The sequence below is a fragment of the Eleutherodactylus coqui genome, chromosome 1, assembly GCF_035609145.1.
Source record: "Eleutherodactylus coqui strain aEleCoq1 chromosome 1, aEleCoq1.hap1, whole genome shotgun sequence".
Lineage (NCBI taxonomy): Eukaryota > Metazoa > Chordata > Amphibia > Anura > Eleutherodactylidae > Eleutherodactylus > Eleutherodactylus coqui.
In genome coordinates this window covers 371,246,035-371,273,332 of record NC_089837.1, presented here as the reverse complement: position 1 = coordinate 371,273,332, position 27,298 = coordinate 371,246,035, and positions in this window count along the sequence as shown.

The following is a 27,298-nucleotide window of genomic DNA, read 5'->3' as shown; positions in this document are numbered from 1 at the left end:
AAAGGGGACCCGACTATGCAAATATCCATACTGCAGCTCTAATTAAAGTGTTTTGGATGTGAATCCAAAGTTGTAACATGCTTATCAGCATGTTACCGGCAAGGGGGTTAAGTAAAGCAGTGCATAGCGGTGTCTGATCGCTCACCGCTATGCCAGATTATTCAAAAATTATGCTAGTAGCTCCTACCAGCATAGGAGGCTACTGCACATGGAAGGGGACTCCCTCATCTTTGGAGACCTTCGTTGATGCACTAAATGTGAACACCTTAAATCTACGTGTTACTAGTGACATCCACCCGACATCATTACCCTTCCTAGATCTTCGGATCTCTAAGAACGAGGATGGTACCATCTCGTCAACTTTGCACCGGAAGCAGACTGCTACCAACAGTCTATTGGGCTGGCAGAGTTACCATCCTACACCCTTGAAACGCGGTATTCCTAAGGGCCAGTTCCTTCGTCTTCGTCGTAATTGTTCGGACGAAGCTTCCTTCTTCCAAGAAAGTAAAAAACTGATGAAACGTTTTACAACAAGGGGGTACCCTGAGGAAGTAGTCATGAAAGCCTATCAATACGCATCTCAACAGCCTCGTACTACATTACTAACACCACGAGTACGGGCCATTGAACATTCTCCACGAGTGATAGGCACCTTTGATACAGCTTCGGTGCAGATACGAGAGATTTTATCTCATTATTGGGACATTCTCAAAAATGATCCGGATATTAGAGATTACATACCTACGAAACCATGCATTACTTACAGACGAGGCCATAATTTAAAAGATCATCTCGTCAAAAGCCATTTACATCCTGACGAATCCAGACTGACTTGGTTAGGTCAAAACAGACCAGTAGGCACTTTTCCGTGCCATACCTGTGCCGCCTGCCCCTTCATTCTAAAAGCTAATTCTTTCACGTGTGCTGTTTCCAACCGGACTTTCCAGTGCCAAGATTTTATTAACTGTAAAACTCGTAATATCATTTACATGGCCACCTGCCCCTGCCCAAAAAACTACATAGGGAAGACGATACAGCAGTTCCGGCGCAGGATACTTGGCCACATAGGAAACATAGAAAGACCAGAATCTACACCTTTAGCGGACCACATTTGGTCAACGCATAGTGGTGATGCAAATACGCTAAAATTCCAAGGCATAGAATTGTTACGCACACATGGGAGAAGGGGCAATGTGGACCAGCGGCTGTTACAAAAAGAAGCGGCATGGATATTTCGTATGAACAGTCTGAATCCACTCGGCCTCAATGAAAGTTTATGCTTTAATTGTTTCCTGGATTAATTCAGTCAGTATTTGTGCCTTTTCTCTGGATAAGATTTATTAATATGTTCTCCTCCGAATAGACCGTTCCATGTTCTCTTTCAGCCTGTATATCCTATTATGGTGTACATATTCGATATCAGATCATCTAAACATGTATTTGTGTGGCATTATACTTATTCTGCATTTGAGTACCATTATATATTACTGGATTTGCATACTTACCTGAAAGAACATCTTCATAATGGGTGCCATCCATATTTGTCCTTTACAAATTATAATACATAAAGGAAAGTACAAACATTGCAAATACACCTTTATTTAGCAGCTTTAAATGTTTTGAATCCTGGCTCTGGCCGCTGTGGTTGCCCTCTGATCCATATAGGGCTTGCATTCCATCTCTTTTACCACCAGGACCTTCCTGGCGGTCATGTGACCATTCTTGCGATCACGTGACCATGTGATGATGTCAAACGCATGTGCAGTAGCCTCCTATGCTGGTAGGAGCTACTAGCATAATTTTTGAATAATCTGGCATAGCGGTGAGCGATCAGACACCGCTATGCACTGCTTTACTTAACCCCCTTGCCGGTAACATGCTGATAAGCATGTTACAACTTTGGATTCACATCCAAAACACTTTAATTAGAGCTGCAGTATGGATATTTGCATAGTCGGGTCCCCTTTATTTTTGAGAGCCGCTGATTGGCTCACTTATTACTCTCCTCCCATCAAGGCGGTCCAGTAATCAGTATATGAGAGGCTGACACATACACTCTTGCATTACCCCTGTGGCTCACCATCAGAGCCACAGGCTTTACCTCTTTATTTATTTATTTATCTTTGGTGCTTTGTGACCGTTTGATGCATGGGCATAACAACTATCCTCTGTAGGAAGGAGTAGATCAGAGAAACCTGCTGCTACTCTATACCTGGTAGCATGCAGGAAGGCTCTTTACACTACTTGAAACTAAGTCTATATTTTCAGCTTAGGTCTGAAGTTTAGTTTGGTTATAGAGGTGGCCACACTTATATGGTGACCGTTTTACTATATACCTAACATCCTCATCTGATTTTCGTTATATCATCAAGATGAGACAGTCCTTGATGAGCCTGGGCTATTATTGAAACTGCCAAGCTGATGCTGCATCCAGATTTACAGCTTTATAGCTCTCTGTTACTCAGGGAGCCTATACTCTGGCTGCAGTTTCCATAATATACTGAGCCAATATCTCTCAGACTTCCTACTTACAAACCCCCATTAGCTAAGATTGAGCAGAGAGACCATACTCTGCATACTAATGCTGGGAGTATACCTGCATCTCTTTAGTTGGTGCCTAACATGCAATTTTGCTTCTATGCATCTGACATACTGAGCAATCACACAGATTGTCTCTAAGTCACTGCACCACTTGTATTATCTGACTTCATCTTAAACATCTTTGGTTAATTCATTACTACAAACAGTGCTATACGAATGCCTGTCGAATTCATCTGAGCTCCTGATGAACCACAATTTTTCTTGTGGGGAAACGCGTCGAGCACAGTTCATTTAAACACTCCGATTATGAGTGTCCGATTGTGAAAAATCCTTATTATAGGAAAACTTTTTCTCATTGCCCGTGATTGATGCTAAAGAGTTTGAGATATTGACACGTCCCTATGTTGGATACTGTCTAAGACAGCAATCACTCTGGTAGATCATTACAGCACTTCAATACCAAGTTAGAGGAGCATCATACCTCCAAATCTTGATGCTGTATGATCTTTACCAGTTTAGGAAGTGACTAAGCTCTTCCTACTACTTGCTTGTAGCACTGATCTGTTATCTGGCCCCACACACATATCCGGTTTTTGAGTGGAGGCCAGTAGTATACCAAAAAGGTTACGGACTTTACTGGTTTATATTTTTTTGTTTGTGTGTTAGCCCATTTATGTCTTTTAATATATCCCTAATAAAGCATCTATATTTTAGTCTGTTACTGTGAAAAGGGCTTAGCTTTAGTTCTATAGACTTTTTCCCTCCCTGTGATTAAATACCTTAAATAGTACCATTAAAAAATACAACTCGTTCCGAAAAAAAAGCCCTCAGACATCTACATTGATGGATAAATAAAAGAGTTATGGGTTTTTTAAAAGTGGCAAGGAAAATCTGAAAATAAAAAAAAAGAGCCCCGTGTCCTTAAGTGGTTAAAGGGGTATTTTGGTAGAATGACGTTATCCCTAAACAAGCCAAAGAAAAAGTGTGTGGGTGATTATAAAAACCACAAAAAAAAACATTTTAAAAAACCACAGGCATCATCCAAAAAACATGGGCCATTTCTCTGGCATTTTTTCCACCCAAAAAAGTCAGAAAAAAACTTTTATTTGAAGGAAGCTTACTGTCTGTGCGTCTCTGGGTCTGGGGGACTGCCAGCGTCCATGAAAACCAATGAATGCCAAATATTTATGCAGCAATTGCCCAGTGATTGCAATTGAGGGAATTTTTACTTGGTGCTTGTCACTGTAAAACCCCCAAACTGAAGAGGAATTGTCCAAAATGTATCAGCATGTTGTTGCTTCTCACATATGAGAAGCACTTCACTTCCATCAGTGTACAAAATTGGAAATTGCTTTGCTGTTTATTTGGTTTACACCATTGAGGTAGGTTTATTTGTTATCCCTCACTCCCTCCATAAACACAATCATATGGGGCTGCAGATTTCCTCACTTCCCCAGAAAGCCCTGCACTGTGCTAATGCCAGCCTTGGCACTATTAATGTTTTTAACTTGGAATCTACCCTCCCATAATTAGCGCTTAGATCATAATTTGATGATCAGAAAAGGAAAATAGCAGACAGATGTTTCAAAACATTGTTCTAACTTCAGCAAAAATGGAAACTGAAGTGACATTTAGTAGAGTGCTAATCATAAAAATAATCATAGAGACAATTTTGTGCCTACAACCGAAAAGGCATGGAACGCAAATAATTTCCATGATGTTATAGAAAGCAAATGTCAAACGTAAAAGTAACATTTGTAAATAACATCAATACATGTGAAATCCATGTAGTTCAGCATATGATAATGTATTCAGATGCCAACTGCTGTATATGTAGTCATGATGTATCCGCATTTGTAATATCTGCTCAGTTTTAGAGTAAAAGATATTCCAACTTTACATTATAACAATGCTGAATTCTTAGGCCTCAGTCACACGAGCGTGGTTTTAGCGCAGTATAGGTGTGTGAAAAAATTGCAGCTAACTGCACAAAAAATAGCATGAACCGGCGACTTCCACCTATTAAGTCTCAAACTTAATTAGCGGTGAAATTGCCTGTTCACACTATTGGGAGCTGCATGTTGTGTATCCAGCTCCAATAAGAGTCTATGGAAACGCCTGCACATCACGCACCAAAGATAGGTCAGGTCTAGGGATGAGTGAACGTACTCGTCCGAGCTTGATACTCGTTCGAGTATTAGCGTGTTCGAGATGCTCGTTACTAGAGGCGAGCACCATGCGATGTTCGAGTTACTTTCACTTTCATCTCTGAGACGTTAGCGCGCTTTTCTGGCCAATAGAAAGACAGGGAAGGCATTACAACTTCCCCCTGCGACGTTCAAGCCCTATACCACCCCCCTGCAGTGAGTGGCTGGCGAGATCAGGTGTCACCTGAGTATATAAATCGGCCCCTCCCGCGGCTCGCCACAGATGCATTCTGACAGAGATCAGGGAAAGTGCTCCTGATGCCGGAGCTGCTATAGGGAGAGTGTTAGGATTGATTTTAGGCTTCAAGAACCCCAACGGTCCTTCTTAGGGCCACATCTGACCGTGTGCAGTACTGTTGAGGCTGCTTTTTGCAGTGTTGCACATTTTTTTTTTTTTTTTGTATATCGGCCGTGCAGAGCATTGCGTCCAGAGCATTGCGTCCTGCAGTAATTTTACATAGTCCACGGCCAGTAGTGGTGATGAGGCAGGGACAGTGAAAGACATATCCAGTCTATATAGGCAGTGGGCTTTTCCAAAAAAATTTGGGAAAAAAAATCTATTTGGGCTGCCTGTGACCCTCCTGACTGTACTGCGTCTCTGCTGGGGGTAGTTGTCCTAATTCATACGCAGCCAGCTAAGTGTTACAGCAGGCTTGCGCAAAATTATTTCCTGGCTCTGCGTTGCCTCTTACATCACCGCTGTCATCCTGTCCAGAGTGAAACAGTCTGCAGTAATTTTACATAGTCCACGGCCAGTAGTGATGGTGAGGCAGGGACAGTGAAAGACATATCCAGTCTATATAGGCAGTGGGCTTTTCCAAAAAAATTTGGGAAAAAAAGTCTATTTGGGCTGCCTGTGACCGTCCTGACTGTACTGCGTCTCTGCTGGGGGTAGTTGTCCAAATTCATACGCAGCCAGCTAAGTGTTACAGCAGGCTTGCGCAAAATTCTTTCCTGCCTCTGCTGTGCGTTCCGTAAGCGAAGTCAGCCTCCAACCACAGGCCAATAAGCGGCACATTTAATTACAGCGTTCTGTTTCTGCACTACTGGTAATACAGCATGCTGAGGGGTAGGGGCAGGCCTAGAGGACGTGGACGCGGGCGAGTATGCGGAGGCCCAAGTCAGGGTGTGGGCACAGGCCGAGCTCCGGATCCAGGTGTATCGCAGCCGACTGCTGCGGGATTAGGAGAAAGGCACGTTTCTGGCGTCCCCACATTCATCTCACAATTAATGGGTCCACGCGGTAGACCTTTATTAGAAAATGAGCAGCTCCTGTCGTGGATGGCAGAAAGTGCATCCAGCAATCTATTGACCACCCAGAATTCTGCGCCGTCCACTGCTGCAACTCTAAATCCTCTGGCTGCTGCTCCTCCTTCCTCCCAGCCTCCTCACTCCATTACAATGACACATTCTGAGGAGCAGGCAGACTCCCAGGAACTGTTCCCGGGCCCCTGCCCAGAATGGGCAGCAATGGTTCCGAATCCTCTCCCACTGGAGGAGTCTGTCGTGACCGATGCCCAACCTTTGGAAAGTTCCCAGGGTCCGGGGGATGAGGCTGGGGACTTCCGGCAACTGTCTCAAGAGCTTTCAGTGTGTGAGGAGGACGATGACGATGAGACACAGTTGTCTATCACTCAGGTAGTAGTAATTGGAGTAAGTCCGAGGGAGGAGCACACAGAGGATTCGGAGGAAGAGCAGCAGGACGATGAGGTGACTGACCCCACCTGGTTTGCTTCACCTACTGAGGACAGGTCTTCAGAGGGGGAGGCAAGTGCAGCAGCAGGGCAGGTTGGAAGAGGCAGTGCGGTGGCCAGGGGTAGAGGCAGGGCCAGACCGAATAATCCACCAACTGTTTCCCAAAGCGCCCCCTCGCGCCATGCCACCCTGCAGAGGCCGAGGTGCTCAAAGGTCTGGCAGTTTTTCACTGAGAGTGCAGACGACTGACGAACAGTGGTGTGCAACCTTTGTCGCGCCAAGATCAGCCGGGGAGCCATCACCACCAGCCTCACCACCACCAGCATGCGCAGACATATGATGGCCAAGCACCCCACAAGGTGGGACGAAGGCCGTTCACCGCCTCCGGTTTGCACCGCTGCCTCTCCCCCTGTGCCCCAACCTGCCACTGAGATCCAACCCCCCTCTCAGGACACAGGCACTACCGTCTCCTGGCCTGCACCCACACCATCAACTCCGCTGACCTCAGCCCCATCCACAAATGTCTCTCAGCGCACCGTCCAGCCGTCGCTAGCGCAAGTGTTGGAGCGCAAGCGCAAGTACGCCACCACGCAACCGCACGCTCAAGCGTTAAACGTGCACCTAGCCAAATTTATCAGCCTGGAGATGCTGCCGTATAGGGTTGTGGAAACGGAGGCTTTCAAAGGTATGATGGCGGCGGCGGCCCCGCGCTACTCAGTTCCCAGTCGCCACTACTTTTCCCGATGTGCCGTCCCAGCCCTGCACGACCACGTCTCCCGCAACATTGTACGCGCCCTCACCAACGCGGTTACTGCCAAGGTCCACTTAACAACGGACACGTGGACAAGCACAGGCGGGCAGGGCCACTATATCTCCCTGACGGCACATTAGGTGAATTTAGTGGAGGCTGGGACAGAGTCAGAGCCTGGGACCGCTCACGTCCTACCCACCCCCAGAATTGCGGGCCCCAGCTCGGTGGTGGTATCTGCGGCGGTGTATGCTTCCTCCACTAAACCACCCTCCTCCTCCTCCTCTTATGCAACCTCTGTCTCGCAATCAAGATGTGTCAGCAGCAGCACGTCGGTGTCGCGCGGCACAGCAGCACAGCGGTGGGCAAGTGTCAGCAGGCCGTGCTGCAACTACTCAGCTTAGGAGAGAAGAGGCACACGGCCCACGAACTGTTGCAGGGTCTGACAGAGCACACCAACTGCTGGCTTGCGCCGCTGAGCCTCCAACCGGGCATGGTTGTGTGTGACAATGGCCGTAACCTGGTGGCGGCTCTGCAGCTCGGCAGCCTCACGCACATGCCATGCCTGGCCCACGTCTTTAATTTGGTGGTGCAGCGCTTTCTGAAAAGCTACCCACGCTTGTCAGACCTGCTCGGAAAGGTGCGCAGCTCTGCGCACATTTCCGCAAGTCCCACACGGACGCTGCCACCCTGCGCACCCTGCAACATCAGTTCAATCTGCCAGTGCACCGACTGCTGTGCGACGTGCCCACACGGTGGAACTCTATGCTCCACATGTTGGCCAGGCTCTATGAGCAACGTAGAGCTATAGTGGAATACCAACTCCAACATGGGCGGCGCAGTGGGAGTCAGCCTCCTCAATTCTTTACAGAAGAGTGGGCCTGGTTGGCAGACATCTGCCAGGTCCTTGGAAACTTTGAGGAGTCTACCCGGATGGTGAGCGGCGATGCTGCAATCATTAGCGTCACCATTCCTCTGCTATGCCTCTTGAGATATTCCCTGCAAAGCATAAAGGCAGATGTTTTGCGCTCGGAAACAGAGGCGGGGGAAGACAGTATGTCGCTGGATAGTCAGAGCACCCTCCTGTCTATATCTCAGCGTGTTGAGGAGGAGGACGAGGAGCATGAGGAGGATGAGGATGAGGGGGAAGAGACAGCTTGGCCCACTGCTGAGGGTACCCATGCTGCTTGCCTGTCATCCTTTCAGCGTGTATGGCCTGAGGAGGAGGAGGAGGAGGAGGAAGATCCTGAAAGTGATCTTCCTAGTGAGGACAGCCATGTGTTGCGTACAGGTACCCTGGCACACATGGCTGACTTCATGTTAGGATGCCTTTCTCGTGACCCTCGCGTTACACGCATTCTGGCCACTACGGATTACTGGGTGTACACACTGCTCGACCCACGGTATAAGGAGAACCTTTCCACTCTCAATCCCGAAGAGGAAAGGGGTTCGAGAGTGATGCTATACCACAGGACCCTGGCGGACAAACTGATGGTAAAATTCCCATCCGACAGCGCTAGTGGCCGAAGGCACAGTTCCGAGGGCCAGGTAGCAGGGGAGGCGCGGAGATCAGGCAGCATGTACAGCACAGGCAGGGGAACACTCTCTAAGGCCTTTGACAGCTTTCTGGCTCCCCAGCAAGACTGTGTCACCGCTCCCCAGTCAAGGCTGAGTCGGCGGGAGCACTGTAAAAGGATGGTGAGGGAGTACGTAGCCGATCGCACGACTGTCCTCCGTGACGCCTCTGCCCCCTACAACTACTGGGTGTCGAAGATGGACACGTGGTCTGAACTCATGTTGTATGCCCTGGAGGTGCTTGCTTGTCCTGCGGCTAGTGTCTTGTCAGAGAGGGTGTTTAGTGCGGCTGGGGGAATCATCACAGATAAGCGTACCCGCCTGTCAACCGACAGTGCCGACAGGCTTACACTCATCAAGATGAACAAAGCCTGGATTTCCCCAGACTTCTCTTCTCCACCAGCGGACAGCAGCGATACCTAAACAATACGTAGGCTGGAAGCATTCCACCCGCGGATGGAAGCATTGTTCTCTATCACCATCAAAAACGTGGACCTTTTAGCTTCATCAATCTGTGTATAATATTCCTCCTCCTCCTCCTGCTCCTCCTCCTGAAACCTGACGTAATCACGCCGAACGGGCAATTTTTCTTAGGCCCACAAGGCTCAGTCATATAATTTTTGTAAACAATTTTTATACGTTTCAATGCTCATTAAAGCGTTGAAACTTGCACCTGAACCAATTTTTATTTTAACTGGGCTGCCTCCAGGCCTAGTTACAAATTAAGCCACATTAACCAAAGCGATTAATGGGTTTCACCTGCCCTCTTGGTTGGGCATGGGCAATTTTTCTAACGTACATTAGTACTGTTGGTACACCAATTTTTGGGGGCCCTCGCCTACAGTGTAATCCAATTAATTTTTTGCCCACCTGCATTAAAGCTGACGTTACATCAGCTGTGCTGGGCACTGCAATGGGATATATTTATGTACCGCCGGTGGCTTCCTGGCACCCACCCATGCTGTCGGTCCACACGGAGTTGTAACTGCATGTGTCCACTTCTAAAGGACCCCAGTCTGACTGGGGCATGCAGTGTGGGCCGAAGCCCACCTGCATTAAACATGACATTACCTCAACTGTGATGGGCAATGCAATGGGATATATTTATGTACCGCCGGTGGCTTCCTGGCACGCACCCATGCTGTCGGTCCACACAGAGTTGTAACTGCATGCGTCCACTTCTAAAGAACCCCAGTCTGACTGGGGCATGCAGTGTGGGCCGAAGCCCACCTGCATTAAACATGACATTACCTCAGCTGTGATGGGCAATGCAATGGGATATATTTATGTACCGCCGGTGGCTTCCTGGCACCCACCTATGCTATCGGTTCACAGGGACTTCACAATAGGGAGTTGTACCTGCCTGTGTCTAGGAATTAAAAACCCCGGTCAGGTTGGGGCATGCAGTGTGGGCCGAAGCCCACCTGCATTTAATCTGATGTTAGCTCTGCCGTCCAGGGCACTGCAATGGGATACATTAATGTACAGCCGGTGGGTTCCAGGGAGCCACCCATGCTGTGGGTGCACACGGAATTCCCATTGCGGAGTTGTACCTGCCTGTGACTATTTATAAAAAACCGCGGTCTGACTGGGGCATGCAGACACCTTGACAGAATGAATAGTGTGTGGCACATAGGTTCCCCATTGCTATGCCCACGTGTGCAGCTCCTGATGGCGGTGGCACAGGATTATATTTCTCATTGCTTCTGTACAGCATTGTGGGCTATCGCCCCGCCCCTTTTAAAAAGGGTTGCTGCCTAGCCGCGCCAACCCTCTGCAGTGTGTGCCTGCGGTTCCTCCTCATGGCAGACGCACTTATAAATAGACATGAGGGTGGTGTGGCATGAGGGCAGCTGAAGGCTGCGCAGGGACACTTTGGTGTGCGCTGTGGACACTGGGTCATGCGGGGGGGGGGGGGGGGGGCAGCATGTAACCCAGGAGAAGTGGCAGCGGAGTGTCATGCAGGCAGTGATTGTGCTTTGTTGGAGGTAGTGTGGTGCTTAGCTAAGGTATGCATTGCTAATGAGGGCTTTTCAGAAGTAAAAGTTGTTGGGAGGGGGGCACTCTTGCCGCTATTGTGGCTTAATAGTGGGACCTGGGAACTTGAGATGCAGCCCAACATGTAGCCCCTCGCCTGCCCTATCCGTTTCTGTGTCGTTCCCATCCCTTTCTTGAATTGCCCAGATTTTCACAACTGGAAACCTTAGCGAGCATCGGCGATATACAAAAATGCTTGGGTCGCCCATTGACTTCAATGGGGTTTCTTACTCGAAACGAACCCTCGAGCATCGCGAAAATTTCGTCCCGAGTAACGAGCACCCGAGCATTTTGGTGCTCGCTCATCTCTAGTCAGGTCCTATCTTTTCTTGCAGCACAGACCTTAGATGCGTCCATTGTAGCCACGCATGTTCTATCTTTGTTAGTTGCTAGATTTTTGCCTGTCTAAAATTCCTTCATCTGAACGTTTCTATAGGAAATCATTGGTTCTATTAAACAAGATTTTTTTTGCGCACCTCTAATGCGCTAAAACCATGCCCGTGTGAACGGGGACATGTGCAGAAGTTGACTTGAGCCCTAGCAGGTGAGTATTGATTTTTTTTTTTACACTATTTAAATGGCTTTTCAGGGCCATACGCCCTTCCCTGAAAAGCCATTGATGGATCCGGGGCTCAGTTGCGACTTCTGCCGCTGTCCCAGGCTCTGTAGCGCTGCTGAGCTATCAGTGATAGCTCAGAACTACAGAGCCGGGGACAGCGGCAGAAGTTATGGCTGAGCCCCAGCAGGTGAGTATTGAAGTTTTTTTTTTTGTACACTATTTTAAATGGCTTTTCAGGGAGGGGCTTATGAAGCCCTTCCCTGAAAAGCCATTGACAGGAATGCCAGCAGCAGATTCCTCTACTGCAGCTGTCATGTGTGACAGCTGCGGTTGATAATTGAAGAATTCCTCTGCTGCATCTGCCACAGATGTGGCAGATGTAGCAGCAGGAAATTCTTTTAAATATCGGGGGTGAAGGAAATATCTGTCGCATGCGGCAGATGTGTTCTTCATGCCCGCGGGGGTCACGGCTGCGGCGGAGAGGTAAGTTTTTTTCTTTTCTTTTTTTTACACTAAAATGTTTCTTTTTCAGGGAAGAGCTTATATGTAAAGCCCTTCCCTGAAAAAGAATGCAGGGGTGCCGCGGCAGCAGCCGCGGCTCCATTGCAAACAAGCACACAGCTGCATACATGCGTGTTTTTGCTCGTACGTAGGTGCGCACCTATGTACGCGTGAAAACACACTCGTGTGACCCCACCCTTAAGGTCAGAAAAATTAGCAGTTGCCTTTTTTCAGATAACAATCCATGCCTGACTTTGCAGATTTTTGTAAATGCTTATATATTAATATATTGTTAATAACTGGTCAAACCCTGCCCTTCCCTGTCTCCCTATCCTAGTTGACTAATAGCTCTAAGACAGGGTCGCACAGCCTGTGGACCTGAGGTCCACATATGGCTCACAATTCTTTTTCTGTGTGACCCCAACCATCTGGTTACAAGACTGCTTGTCTGTGTCTGCGGCTGCTTCCTTATCAGGGAGAAGCAGAGCATACGGTGCAAGAACAGGGACGTGCAAGTACCAGTGGTTGCACTGTGAAAGAAAACACAATACGTCAGTATCTGTAGTTACCTAACTAAAAAAAATATATAGGTGATAAGAGTCCTATTTTTTGTGACTCTTGGAAGTGGACCAGTTTAACCCCTTAAGGGCTATGGGAGTGGGTGTGATGGGGGCGGAGCTAAGCTCCAGCCTCCCCACCACCCCTTGTCCATAGCCAGCAATGGGAGTGGGTGGGACAGAGCGGAGCTTAGCTCCACCCTGTCCCACCCCTCCCATTGCAAATACTGTATTGGAGGAGAGAGGCAGAGAGTCGGTGAGGTGGAGGGAAGGGGGGAACTGCTTAGATGGAAGCATATATCGGGTGGGCATGAAAACCCAACCAATATACACTTGTGTAAATAAGCCCTTTTTGCAGACCTTTTTTCTCCATTTTTGTTTTTTCCTCATCCCTTTTAAAAAATCATAACTCTTTTATTTATCCATCAACGTAAATGTCTGGGGGCTTGTTTTTTTATGGGACAAGTTTTATTTTTCAGTGATACTATTTAATGTACTATACTGAAAAACTTTAAAAAATTCTAAGAGGAGTGAAATGGAAAAAAAACTCGAAATTCCGCCATCTTTCGGTGCATCTTGTATCTACAGCGCACAAGCTGCAACAAAAATGACGCGAGAACTTTATTCCGTGGGTCAGTATGATTACTACAATAGCAAATTTATGTAGTTTTTTTTTGTTGCAGTAATACGTTTATTATTTTCCAAACATATTACATTTTTTTACATTATTTCCTGCTGCCATCTTCTGACAGCCATTACTTTATTTATTTTTCCGTCAACATAGCTGTGCCAGGTCTCATTTTTTGCAGAACATCCTGTAGTTTTATAGGTACTATTTTGGAGCACATACGACTTTTTGATCACTTTTTATTACATTTTTTCTTGGACGTTTGGACCAAAGAAAGCACAATTCTGGCATTGTTTATTTTTTTCTCTGAAGACGTTCATCATGCAGCTTAAATAGTGTATTACTTTGATAGATCGGACTGTTACGGAGGCAACAATACCAAATATGTTTTTGACTTTTACATTCTTTTATTATAAATATGGCAAACGGGTTTTATTTTAGACTTATATTGCCTTTTATTTTTTTAATAATTCATGAAACTTTTTTCAAACTGATTTTTACACTTTTTTTTTGTCCCCGCCTACTGGGACAGACTAGACGGAGAGCAAACACTGAGACAGCACATGGGGACACAAGAAATCTCCTGTCATACACATAAACCATGCATACCATGCACACAGTTTCACTCAAACATGGACATATTTAAATTGAACGTTACTTTACTTTTTAAGGGCAACAAATTTTGATATACTAAGAGCATTAGAGCAGAACAATAATAGGCGCACTGGAACAAACTTCCTTCTGCATATAACTTGAAGGTTACAAACAATATATAACATTTTCAATGTGAAAAACATTACAAGCAGGCTATAAAAAGGGGACAAAACTTTTGAGTCCTTTTACTCAAAGGGCTTAACTGGGGACCAGGAACAAGTCTCTTATGCAAAGAGTCCATTCTTCGGGCAATAAAAGTGGTAAGAGAGTAGCAACAGTCTACTGATTGTGATCCTCTGACCTTCATCGCTCTCTGATCTGGGCGTAGACCTCCTGGATCTTGCAGACTGAAGAGGCCCACAATACAGGACCCCTTTCTTTAGAGGGATTTCCCCTGTAGGACCTTTGGACATAGGATTGGGGGTGTCCTGTTCATGCATGTCTCCCTCATTGCCTCAGAAGAACCACGGTTGCGGTGGCAGATGGCCGGTAGCCACAACTGCAATGGTTTGGCTGACAGGAGTCACAAGAGGGGACATCTCCAGACAGAAGTGACTGAAGCAGGGAGGCTGCACCCGCAGGTAACTTCTCCCCTTGGGGGCTGTCTATAAATTGACTCTCAGCACCGCTGGCAGGGTAGTCTTCCCCCTACTTTGCGCTCAGCCAGGGTGCGGTCCTTTTAGCCTCAAACATCCGATGGGAACATTTTGGCATGAAAAAGTCAAAAAGAGGAGAGCGATGGCGATTGAGCACCAATTTGAGTAATTTTGGTGGGAAAAAGTGGTGCGGCCATTTTCAATTCATGGAACTCTTTTGAAACTTTGTGGATATTTTTTCTGGCTAGTACCTCTGCGTTATCGCAGGCAGGATGATGGTATCCTGTTTGTGATGCCAAGAAGAAGTAGGCTGCTGCAGCGTCCCGTAGGATCATCCTAGACACAAGGCACATGTTGAGGAGCTGGGAGAGTAGAGTGGTCACTTGTCATGGTGGCACTTACCAGGCTCCCTTCCAGAGGGAAACACATAGCCTCGGCTAGAGTAGCGCTGGGCCGCTTCCAGACACCCCTAGGATAGGGATGCTCAATAAACTGGATGACAGGGATAGCAGGTGCCACAGGTGATGCCACCATTCCGTTACCCACCTGTATGACCCTCAGTGGTAAATGGTGTCCCTGGGAACCGTCAGGGCCTGGTAAAACTTTACTGAACACAAGTTCAAGATGATGGTACAATTTACACAAAATTGGCAGTGCAGGTAAAGAAACAGACTTGAGAGTACCTCCACCCGGTGATCCCAGACTTCAGGATGGCCGGATCGTATAACAAATGGGTGTACTCACTGCATGGGAGTTGAAGGTACCCCCAAGTGGCTGGCACTCTCTCAGGAACCCAGAAGAACAGAAGACCTCTTCCCGCTCTCACACACTTCTATTTATATTCTCACACCACGCGACAAGGCAAATTGATACATTGTAAACATCTCCCAGGTTCATGCAAACACTTAAAGGGGTTGTCCCGCGAAAGCAAGTGGGGTTATACACTTCTGTATGGCCATATTAATGCACTTTGTAATATACATTGTGCATTAAATATGAGCCATACAGAAGTTATTCACTTACCCACTCCGTTGCTGGCGTCCCCGTCTCCATGGAGCCGTCTAATTTCGTTGTCTTCTTGCTTCTTTAGACGCACTTGTGTAGTCCGGTCTTCTGCTGTGTGCTCGCGCCGGAGAGCTGGTCTGCGCGTCGTCATCGTAGCTCCGCCCCGTCACATGGTGCCGATCAGCCAATTAGGTGGCTGTATCGGCAGTGGAACGCAAGGAAGGAGAAGATAATCCGTGGTGCACCATGGGAGAAGACCCGCGGTGCACCATGGGAAAAAACAGCAGTGCATTATTGGGAAAGGACCGCTGGCCATCTTTAAAAGAAGAAAAGAAGATGCTGCGCGAACTGGGAAGGAGGTAAGCGATTTTTTTTTTTAAATTACAAACGGTATTGATTTTAACAGGGCAGAATGAGGGGGTAGGGTGAAAAAAAAATTGCATTTCGCCGCGGGACAACCCCTTTAACTCCTCACTTGCTCCAGCTGTGCAATAGATATAACAGAATCATAAGACAATTTTGCACAGCGCATCAACACAAGACATTACATGTATGACATTTATGTAGGAGGCCAGGAATAGATGTACTGGGCCACTACATTTTTATTTAATGAGGAGTAAAACCTTCAGAACAAAAGCATTTCAAGGAAAAACCTCTACTTCTGTAATTGCTAGGGCATGACATGCTGGATGGCTACGGTAAGTATTTAGGTTGCCATGCCAGCACGGCCAATAGAGAAACTATATGGAGAGAACAAGGCTGCAGATGTGGCTCCTGGTGTCTGAAGTGTAGGTAACACTGTCAGGCAATCTATCAAAACATGCTGCAGGCATGGCTTGATAGGCAATCTGCAATGACAACCCTAGGGCTTTTCAGAAGGCCCCCAACTGCCAGGGCAACTGCACAGCACCCTGCAATCTCACTGTGAGGGTCAGTACGAGACATAATTGACTGCAGCATTTAAAGGGTTAACAGCTCCGATCAACGGCGCTGCTTATCAGAGCTGTTGTGGTCAGATATTAGTTGTAAGAAACAGCTGGCACACTCATTGTATGGAGCCGGATCGAACTTCAATCCCCTTCCATACAAATCCTTAGCTTCCAGGACATAAATGTACGTCCTGTAGCCTTGAGGGGTTAAAAATGTGTCTTCCATACCAAAAAATGTTGTGCACCACAGCTCTAGGGTGTAGCTTTAGGGAACTTTCAAATTGAATGGAATATTCCACAACAGCGTTGTGAATTATGCCATCCCTGAATTATACACCAAAATCCATACTGCTAACTGTGGATTTTAATGTGGAATTGCTGGCAGGATTTTGCTATTTTCAATTCTGCACCAACATACACACGTTAGCTGTGCAGAGTTTTGGGCTGAATAATCCGCAGGAGGGCATATTCCACAATACTGCTGTGGAATTTTCTATCCTGTGTGAAAGGACCCTTATGGTCATATGTAGTGTGACTTCTATACAAAAAAAGCTCTGCTACCTGGTAACGAGAAAAGTGCATGAGTAATGGAGTGGCAAGAAGTGAGTAGAGAAAAGGGCGACTAGAAGCAGATTAAGTCTACCATGGCCTCTGGTTGTATGAAGATTGTGCGCCCACACCAGTGTGAAGTTTAAAAATGGTCTGAAGCTTCATTCATAGATATGATATCATATCGAAACTTAATCCAAATAGAAAATACCACAAACACATAGACTTTAAATGTTTTAGTTTCCTTACAGTAGCCGGAATATGGATAAGAAAGGGTTAATACAAGTAAAATGCCAGATGCCATAAAAATGGAAGACGGAGGTATGCCTATTTATGGGTGAGGAAATGAGACAGCAGCTTGTATAAGGTAAGTTTACCATGCCTGCGTAGTAATGTAGCAAAATGTGACCAATCAGCATAAATATAGATAAGAAAGGACTTTCTTTTGGCTCAGGCCTCATTCACACAAGCGTTTTTACGTAGCTATTGGAGCTGCGTTGAAAAATCGCAACCATGTGAAGCATTGGATTCAATGAGCAATTTTGGTCGTGTAAACAAATTGCGCTATCAAAATGAGAAATGGCGACCGTTTTCAGTCACTGATTTATCTCGCTGCGTGAAAAGATTGTTTCAAGAAAAATGCAGGAAGCTCCCATAGACTATGACAGCTGAAATAAAATGAAGGGGGAGGGAGTTTACATGTGTCTGGCGCTCGGAAAAAAAGTCAGCTGCCGCTATTTAAGCTACTGAAGCTATTAGAAGCATTCTGAGGAGTTCTGCCAACCAAAAAATTTCCGCACTGCTGTCCATCTTTTTCGTGATATGCCCATGTGAATGGATGAGAAAATGCTAATTTAGCTCGGGACTGGATCGCGTCTATTTTCATTAATGTGATTTTGCCGTGACGCCACCAATATGAAAACGCAGACGCTTGTGTGACTGAAGTTGTATAAATAATGTATGCCCCCTGTGTTCAGGGTTCAGAATATGAGATCACTCTTCTGAACTTGCATTGATGAAGTTCAAGAAGCTATATTTCCTGCAGAAACCGCCTCGGGTTCTTGGAATCCCACTACATCCTTACACATAAATCACATCAAACATCAAGTATGAAGGATTCCATAAATACATATTCTTCAGCCAAGTTCTACAGCAGTGAAATCAAGTCCACATATTGAAAGGTTATAAGTCTGTAAAGAACACTGTGAGGCAGGAAGCAGGTGTGTATGTACACCTGTGCAACATTTCGTTTGCTCAGTCAACGACCCATGTGCATATGCCTACCATGAGCTGACAAACAAATAGTACTCATATAAATAGAGGTTTCTGATGGCAATAAATACAGTCTGTATGTGGATGTACAATTCTGGGATGTATTAAAAGAAGATAGAGTCTAGATCACGTGAGGTCATTATCTCCCTCTACTCTTCCTTAGTCAGACCTCATCTGGAATACTGTGTCCAGTTCTGGGCACCCCACTTTAAAAAAGACATAGACAAACTGGAGCAAGTTCAGAGAAGAGTTACCAAGATAGTGAGCGGTCTGCAAATCATGTCCTATGAGGAACGGTTAAAGGATCTGGGAATGTTTAGCTTGCAAAAAGAAGGCTGAAAGGAGACTTAATAGCAGTCTACAAATATCTGAAGGGCTGTCACAATGCAGAAGGATCAGCTGAAAGGGAGGAGACACAAATTAGAAATTAGAAAAAACTTTCTGACGGTGAGGGTGATCAATGAGTGGAACAGGTCACCACGGGAGGTGGTGAGTTCTCCTTCAATGAAAGTGTTCAAACAAAGGCTGGACAGATATCTGTCTGGGATGATTTAGGGAATCCTGCACTGAGCAGGGGGTTGGATCTGATGACCCTGGAGGTCCCTTCCTACTCTACCATTCTATGATTCTATGAAGTATTGCATTAACATTTTTTCATTTACTACTGTAAATCAAGTTTGAAGTGCAGCTTCCCTGCAATCCATTGCTTGTAATTGCGTATTCAGCTTGTCTAGTAACTAGGACAATGGGACATCTTAGCTGTCTTTATGGGCTCAGCTTCCCTGCAATCCCACTGCACCCACATCTGCCTTCGGTGTTCGCAATCTCTGGCACTCTAAGTGCTATATTTTGTATGCCTAACCTGCTATATGCACTTATCTTTATGTTGTAGGCATTATACATATGCATTTTGCTATGGGCAAAGCAGCAAAGTAACATACTATATTAGGATGAAAGAAGACATATGTCCATCTAGTTCAGCCTACTACCTACTATTAATAGTTATCTAGAGTAAATTTAAAAAAAAAAACAATGAGGTAGAAGGCAATTTGCCTCAATTAAGGGGAAAAAATATATTTCCTGACTCCACATCAGACAATTGGAATAATCCCTGGATCAACAAGCCTTCTGAAGTAGTGACTGTAACATGTAATATTGTAACGCTCAAGAAAGACATCAAGGCTCCTCTTAAAATCTTTCATCGGGTTGACCTTCACCTCATCCTCAGGTAGAGAGCTGCATAGTCTCACTGCTCTAACTGTAAAGAACCCCCTTTTGTGTCGGAGTAGAAACGTTCTTTCCTCTAGACATTGAGGATATGTCAGGGATTGAATCCAGGACCTCCTGTGCTCCGGTCAGTAGCTCTCCCTGCTGAGCCAGTCAGCCCTTAGAAAGTTTCCCTGCATAACTCATTTACCTTGTTCCCAGATCCTGCAAATCCAGCCCCTGTCCTGATGCCGCCTCTGTTTCTGATTAGGCTCACTATAAAAGCCTGGCCCTGCCACTCCCTCAACCTGTGGTTATTGTGCTGCACACCTTTGATCAAGCTTCACTCCTACCTACTCCTTTGCTATTTCAACAACACCTCCTAATACCAACCCCAGGCTTTCCTCCTGACAACGCTACCTGCTTCTTGTACCATGGTACAAGACCTCCTGATACCGACCTCAGGCTTTCCTTGACCATTCTCTAAACCTATGGCTACTACACCCGTGGCTGCAACCCTAGTACCAGAAATGCTACAGGATTCCTCCCTGTTACAGTCACAGTCCTTGGTATAAATGGTTCATGGGTGAGATCTCTGTATTCTCCCATTATATATCCATACATAGTTATTAGATCGGCACTCAGATGTCTTTTTTCTAAAGTGAATAACCCCAATTTTGCTAACCTCTCAGGGTATTGTAGTCCACCCATTCCATTTATTACTTTAGTTGCCCACCTTTGAACCCACTCAAGTTCTAATATATCCTTCTTCAGTACCAGTGCCCAAAACTGTACACAATATTTCATGTGTGGTCTGACTAGTGATTTGTAAAGAGGAAAAATAAAGTTCTCGTCATATGCCTAGAGACCTTTTGATGCACTATATCTTTGCACACTTATGCCCCATTTAGATGGGACGTGCTGTTGGGAAAATGATGCCTGACAGTGCGTCCCAGGGGTGCTTCCCCCTGTAATGCGCGTCCCAGTGATGCTTCCTCCTTTTATTGTGATTCATGCTTGAGAAAGACCAACTACTGGTTGAAACGTTGTGTGGTCATTTTTATCCTGCTATGGAGAAATAAAGTTTTGATACATTCCTTTGCACCAAAAAAGCCTGCTGCTGTGGTATTTGTATGAGGACTGTTATTCTAAGAGGAAATTGGAGTGCATTTTCCTTACACGGCTGTGCAGCTGGATAAGCCTCCCCTGAGAAGGGTTGTGAATTGGTGGTGCTGGTGGTCGTATATTCTATATTGCTTCCTCCTGTAATGTTACAGAGGAAGGAGTATCACTGAAATCACTTCCAGCATTGAGGCGGAGCTGGCCTCCATTCACTTTAAGCAGACAGTCATTTAGAAGTGAATGACTCCTGTTTACACTGAATGTCTCATCATTCAGTTTTCTGCATGCAGAAACTGAACAACTGTCAACCTGTAGCTACATGCATTTACACGAGACAACTACCATTGAAATTCCCTTGGGAGCACAAGAATTTGAACAATTCTGAACGTTAATCGTCCTGTGTAAATGGGACTGTTACCCTGTAAGTTCACAGCTTTCATCCAACTAGGTCTCTGTTATTCCCACTATGTCATAGTTTTCCTCAGGCATTATTACTTCCAGTTCATCAACCTTATTGGTTAGACTTCTAACATTACTCACCATATAGTTTTGAATACAGCACACACACTCATTAGGTTTGCTTTATATAGCTCTTTCCTGTAATACTCCTGCTCCTTCTCTGTTTGGAGAGGACAATTGAAGTTCCACAAATACAATTTAACACACACTGATTGGGTAACCCTGCCCTTACTTAATCACCTGTGCATCATTAATAGCTGCTTTGCTAGGGAGAGTACAGGTACTCTGCTGTACCCTGCTAGCTCACAGTTTGTCATAGGAAGAATGTTCAGAAGGAAGAGTGTCCTTGTCACTCTCCAAAAGTAGCAGCAGCTTTCACTATGTCACCACCACCAAGTTCCAGGGTGCCTGTTGTGTTTTCTGCTGCTGTGCACAATCTGCTGCCACTGCCTGTGTCTCTTGCTGCTGTGCCCAGTTTGCAGCCAGTAGCGGCGTCTGTTGCTGTGCCATATCCATAGCCATTATCAGCATCTGTTCCTGTGCCGAATCCGCAGTCAGCAGTGGCACCTATTCCTGTGCCAAGTCCACAACCAGAAGTGGTCCCGGTTCATGTGCCAAATCTGCAGCCAGCAGCGGCCCTAGTTTCTATGCCGAGTTCGCAGTCAACATTGGCGTCTGCTCTTGTTTCAAGTCTGCAGTCAACATTGGCGTCTGCTCCTGTGCCAAGTTCGCAACCAGTCGCGGTGCCAGTTCCTGTGTCCAGTCCACATCTAGAGGTGCCAGTTCCTGTGCCAAGTCCGCAGCCAGCAGAGGAGTCAGCAGTTCCTAAAGATGTCTGCTTCTGTACCAAGCCTGCCACTAGACATGCCTGCAGTTCCATGTTAGCTGCCCATGTCAAATGAGCCCTCTCTGCGAGGACGCATTGAGGGGAGCCCTAAGAGGGAAGGTAACATCATGAACTCTGTTTACTATGTGGTCTTTGATCCAGGCGGCTCTGCTACATCTCATCAGTCAATAAACAGTTAATCCTTTTCTGGTTTGGACTATACTAGTCATCACTTGTTTGCTGTTTTCAATTTAGCTTCTTTGATATATACTGTCTGTTTCTTCAGGGGGTTTCCAAGGAAAATATTGTATTTGAAGGATACAAATGATTTTCTAGTATCTCTTGAAGAGAGTCGATGACAATCTGATTTTTAACTTGCGTCCATTGAAGTTGAAAGTTTGTATTCATGTATACAGTATAAAATTGAAGTGCAAGCTATGTTATTTTATGGTAAAACAGATAAAAGAGATGATTATTTAGTGTGTATTTGTGAATGATCATAATTTGTTTTGCCACATAACTCATTCAAATGTGGTGACAAATGGTACACCCAAAAAACAGATAAGGACAGCAATCTTATGTATGTATGCAAATCTGTTTCTTGCATTTTTTAAAATTATATATTGTCTCTGGAAAATAGGTTTGCCATCCATATAAAAACTTTCCTACGCTATGCGGAAAATATTTTCATTTTGTGGGACAGTTTAGAAGTCAATTTGGAAAGATTTGTGGACTATTAAAATAACAACAATATGAATATGACATTTATATCAAAAATTGGTAAAGAAAGTATGGAATTTCTGGATGCTTTGTAACAATAAAGAATGGTGATATACGTACTGAATGCTATAGGAACTAATGATGAAAAATGCATATTTATATTTCAATAGCTAACATCCTGATTATGCCAAGAAGGATGTTCCCTATGGACTGTTCTTACATTTAAGAAGGTTAAAAAGTAACAACAAAAAAATTTCTTCAGCAGGTCAATTAAAATATCACTTTCTTAATCAAGGTTATTCTGAGAAGCTTGTAGATTTTCTTTAAAAAAATGTGTGTTTCTTTGAAGCTGCATGGTCTATGCATGGCTATTACAAGACTGGTAGACATGTTACCCATTCATAAGTCATTTACAGTATTGTCTCCATTTTAACAAAAAAGATATTACGCAACAGTTAAATAATGCATTTTCTAGCTCTTTTAATATTTTTTCCATACAGATAAAGAACAGGACCAGAACAATCTGTACAAGTGGAGTGAAAAGAATGAAAGCCATTTTCAATATAGCCAGTTGTTAGTGCGATTGTATAAGGAGTTGTTCCATCCAAGCCTTGGCATGTACATACAGTTTTGCATGCACATCCAGTGAACTTGGAGTACACTCCAAGTTTTTCCTCCACAGCATTGTACAAAGGCTCTGGGCCCTGATGCAATAGCTACATCTGAACTATAAAATTAAGTATTGATTTATAGCACAATTACGTCATTGTATCATTATCAGGACATGTCTTCAGGCTTGCATACAGTTCAACTGTTTTCTTATCAAGGAAGAGGAGGGATTTGATGGGAGCCAAGATCATGTTATAATAAGTTGGTACATGGCATGTATGAGTCACATACTTGTCAGACATTTCTGCATAAGTCTAATTATGGTGTAGACTTCTAAAGTCATGGTCTAGTATGGAAATAGGAGGCTCTTCTAGGATAATTCATGAATGAAGCACAAGAGACCATTTTAGCTTGATTTCCCCAATGTAATGGTTTTCAGTCAAATTGGTGCTAGGTTAGTGTCTTCTCTCTGTACCTACTGTACCAAATACAATATCAGTAGCTCTGGTCACAGTTCCTGTCTGAACTTCCACTTCGCAATCCTCCTACTGACCCATCCATGCAACACACTTCCACCGGTGGTCTGGGCACTAACACTAGATTACTATGCCCAAGGTGGGAAGGTACACTTAGCTACTGTGTATGCGCAAGAAAAGCTCTGACACCAGCTATCCTTACTGACCTCAGTATACTAATACTAGTGGTGCATCAGTATTTGGAAGCCAAAAGTGGCTCCAAAACATGGGAGAGATGCTAATCTTTCCATTATAGTTTTTCCAATCCTAGTTTTGGCTTTCAAATGCTGCTGCAAAATACTAACCAAATACTGTTGTCTGAATAAGGCCTTAAAGGAGTTAGAAACAATACAACCCTTGTACATAACTTTTGTATGGTATTCTAGCTCAGGTGCAATACTGTAGCTGACGCAGCAGCCCATGGGCAAGAGTTACATTCTTTCTGGAAAGAACTAGTATGCCCGCCTTTTTGCTGTTTACATATAAGGATATTTTCTACATAATAGTTGAGTTCTTTTATGTCATTTGTAATGCTTATGTCTAATCTCATTACAAAGAAATGAAAAAAGTTAAAATACAATAATTTTTTTTTTCACAAAGATCAGGATTTCCATCCAATATTCACAATTTTTCAGTTGCCATTTGAAATGAACAAGAGATTTCAGACGAAAAGCTGAAATCTGTTTACTCTAATTTAGGATCCGTATAATATAACTAATACTATGTATTTTCACAAAAGGCAATATACGCTATTTGCTAAAATGCTATTTATTAATATGTAAGACAGTTCGCAAATTAGAGCTTAGGGTGTCAAAAATGTTACATTTTCTTGCTCTTAACACTCTACATTGTCTATCAATAAACTGATGCTCTTTATACCCCATTATGTTATTTCATTACTTCAAATGCTTATTGCACCTTGGAGCAGATTTCTCAATACTGTTCTGGGTTAAGATTTGGTGCAATTTAAAAAGTGAGAACGTTTTAGGATACTTTTAGGTTATATTTACACTACATTTGTAGTATATGGAAGCCATATGCATTCATACAGCTGAAAACACAAGCACATAGGCCTCAGATGCCCATATTGCACCTATTCCTCATGTAGCACCTAGAACCCCTGTAGAGATCTATGATGCTACACATCTGCGGAGAGTCTGGATGTCACATCTGGAGTATGCCTAAACATAGGTACCATATGCCCATATGAAAGAGGCCTTATACAGCAATGTTTACATACAGAAGGTTTCTATGAGCGTAATGTAAACCAGAAGAGTGATCTTTGAGTAAACCTTTGATTATAATACTCTGGATAGCAATGTTTAAGTATACTGAAAAGCAAAGCCTATTTTAATATATTACTTTTAGTGAAGCACAAAAGATATGAGAAACTGCAAAAAAAGAAGATGCCTCCTATTGAGGATAGCACATAAGACACATAGAAAATATTTCCCTGACGTCTTTAGGAAAAGCAATGATTAGTAATCGTCGACCAATATCCAAGTAAAATAAAGACAGATGGATGAGCTTAGTGCACTATGGTAGTAAAACAACTATGTAAATATATTGGATTACTTTGCAGAAAACAAGTCTTACTTCACCAATTTCCATTATGAACACTTGTTTTTAAAGGGATTTCCACCCACTGTAATAACTAAGAGACCCAACAAAATCCCTGTTTTGGTACCAAGTGCCAGTTGTAATATAGTCTTCTTTTTATACTTAGTTTTGAAACTTTTTACTACTTCTGTATATATTTATATGTGTTTTATTATCAGTTACGTATGTGCTCTTACCTTTTTTCTAAAGCTGTAAGATAAGTGATATTGAAATGTAGACAAAACTGAATTAGAAGAAGGAAAAAAACTAAAGAAAGAACTTCAATCTGTGAAATTCATCCAACTATTTTGTAGTCTATCTTACAATTTAAAAAAGCTGTAAATGAAAAAAGTTGTTCTTAGTATGCCCTGTTGCTGTAAGCAAACAGATGTCACAAGCATAGACACACCCCATTATTAATACACAATATGATGTCAAGTCTAGAGATGTGAGAAAAACAATTCTGTTCTATTTAACTTTGGCAAATATTACTTTCCCAGATTTGCTGGCGAGTTGCTCTTTTACTAACAGACTCTTATACACTGCTCAAAACAATTAAGGGAACACTTAAGTTTTATCATAAAACCCCAAGTTACTTCAGGGATATCAATCTGTCCAGTTAGGAAGTATAAGCACTTGTGATTTAATTTCACCTGCTTTGGTATAATTAAAAGTGACAACAGGTGCACTGGAGAGGCAACAGCAAGACAACCCGCAAAACGGAATAATTTTGTGGGTGGTGACCCCAGAACTGATTCCTCTGTTTTGCTAGTGTCCTTGTCACTACTGGTAGCATGAGTTGGTATCTACAGCCTAATCATGTTGCACAGGTAGTCCTGTTTCTCCAAGATGGCATATCCATACATGCAATCACAAGAAGGTTTCTCTCTGCGGAAGGCAGATTGACTCCATTATAGCCAATGGCGTCCGTCCAACACTGTTCAGTTCCCGCCAGAGACAGAACCGTTTGGCCGCAAGGATTCCCCGTTCTTGCTCTGCACATGGAGCAGGAAAGCAGAATACCCAGAGCAGATGTGAGACCACCCTTAAATATATGCTGGAGTGTGTGACAAGAAATAATACTATAAGTGATAGCCAGTAGGGTTTTACTATGAATAGACCTTGTCAAAACAACCTGGTTTGTGTTTATGAACAGGTGATTACAAACTTGGAAAAGGGGATATAGATGTTTGATACTATCTTTTCTAGATACCTGATGAGTAAAATAAGGTCTACTAGCAGAAAAAGTATAGTTTAGAATTGTTATTGAAAACTGTCTCAAGGCCCATACCTAAACACTTATGGTCAATGATTCCAACTCTGGTAGATCACTGGTTATAAGTAGCATACTCCAAGATTCAGTACTAGGTCTGTTAAATTGTTAATTACTAGAGATGAGCGAACGTACTCGTCCGAGCTTGATATTCGTGCGAATATTAGGGTGTTCGGTATGCTCATTACTTGTAACGAGCACCACGCGGTGTTCCGGTTACTTTCAGTTTCCTCTCTGAAACGTTAGCGCGCTTTTCTGGCCAATTGAAAGACAGGGAAGGCATTACAACTTCCCCCTGTGACATTCAAGCCCTATACCACCCCCCTGCTGTGAGTGGCTGGGGCGATCAGATGTCACCCGAGTATAAAAATCGGCCCCTCCCGCGGCTCGGCTCAGATGCCTTGTGAGTTAGTGAGGGAAAGTGCTGCTGCTGGTGCTGCTGTAGGGAGAGCGTTTGGAGTCAGTGTAGGCTTCAAGAACCCCAACGGCCCTTCTCAGGGCCACATCTACTAGTGTGCAGTACTGTGTTAGCACAGTATTTTTTTTTGTCCAAAATTGGATCTGCAGAGCATTGCGCCCTGCAATAGGGACAGAAGTGGGGGTTAGGCAGGGAGAGTGTTAGGAGTTAGTGTAGGCTTCAAGAACCCCAACGGTCCTTTCTAGGGCCACTTCTATCCGTGTGCAGTACTGTCCAGGCTGCTGTTAGCAGTGTTGCATATTTTTTTTTTTTTCTCAAAACCGGCTGTGCAGAGCATTGCACCCGGCATTAATACTACAGGGATAGAATTGTGTAGGCAGGGCCAGAAGACATTTATTATTCATTGAATACACGCAGTGGGGTCTTCCCTTTGCTAAAAAGGAAAAAAATTATATTTGGCCTACCTGTGTCAGTCCTAAGGTCTCCGTGTACGTGTGT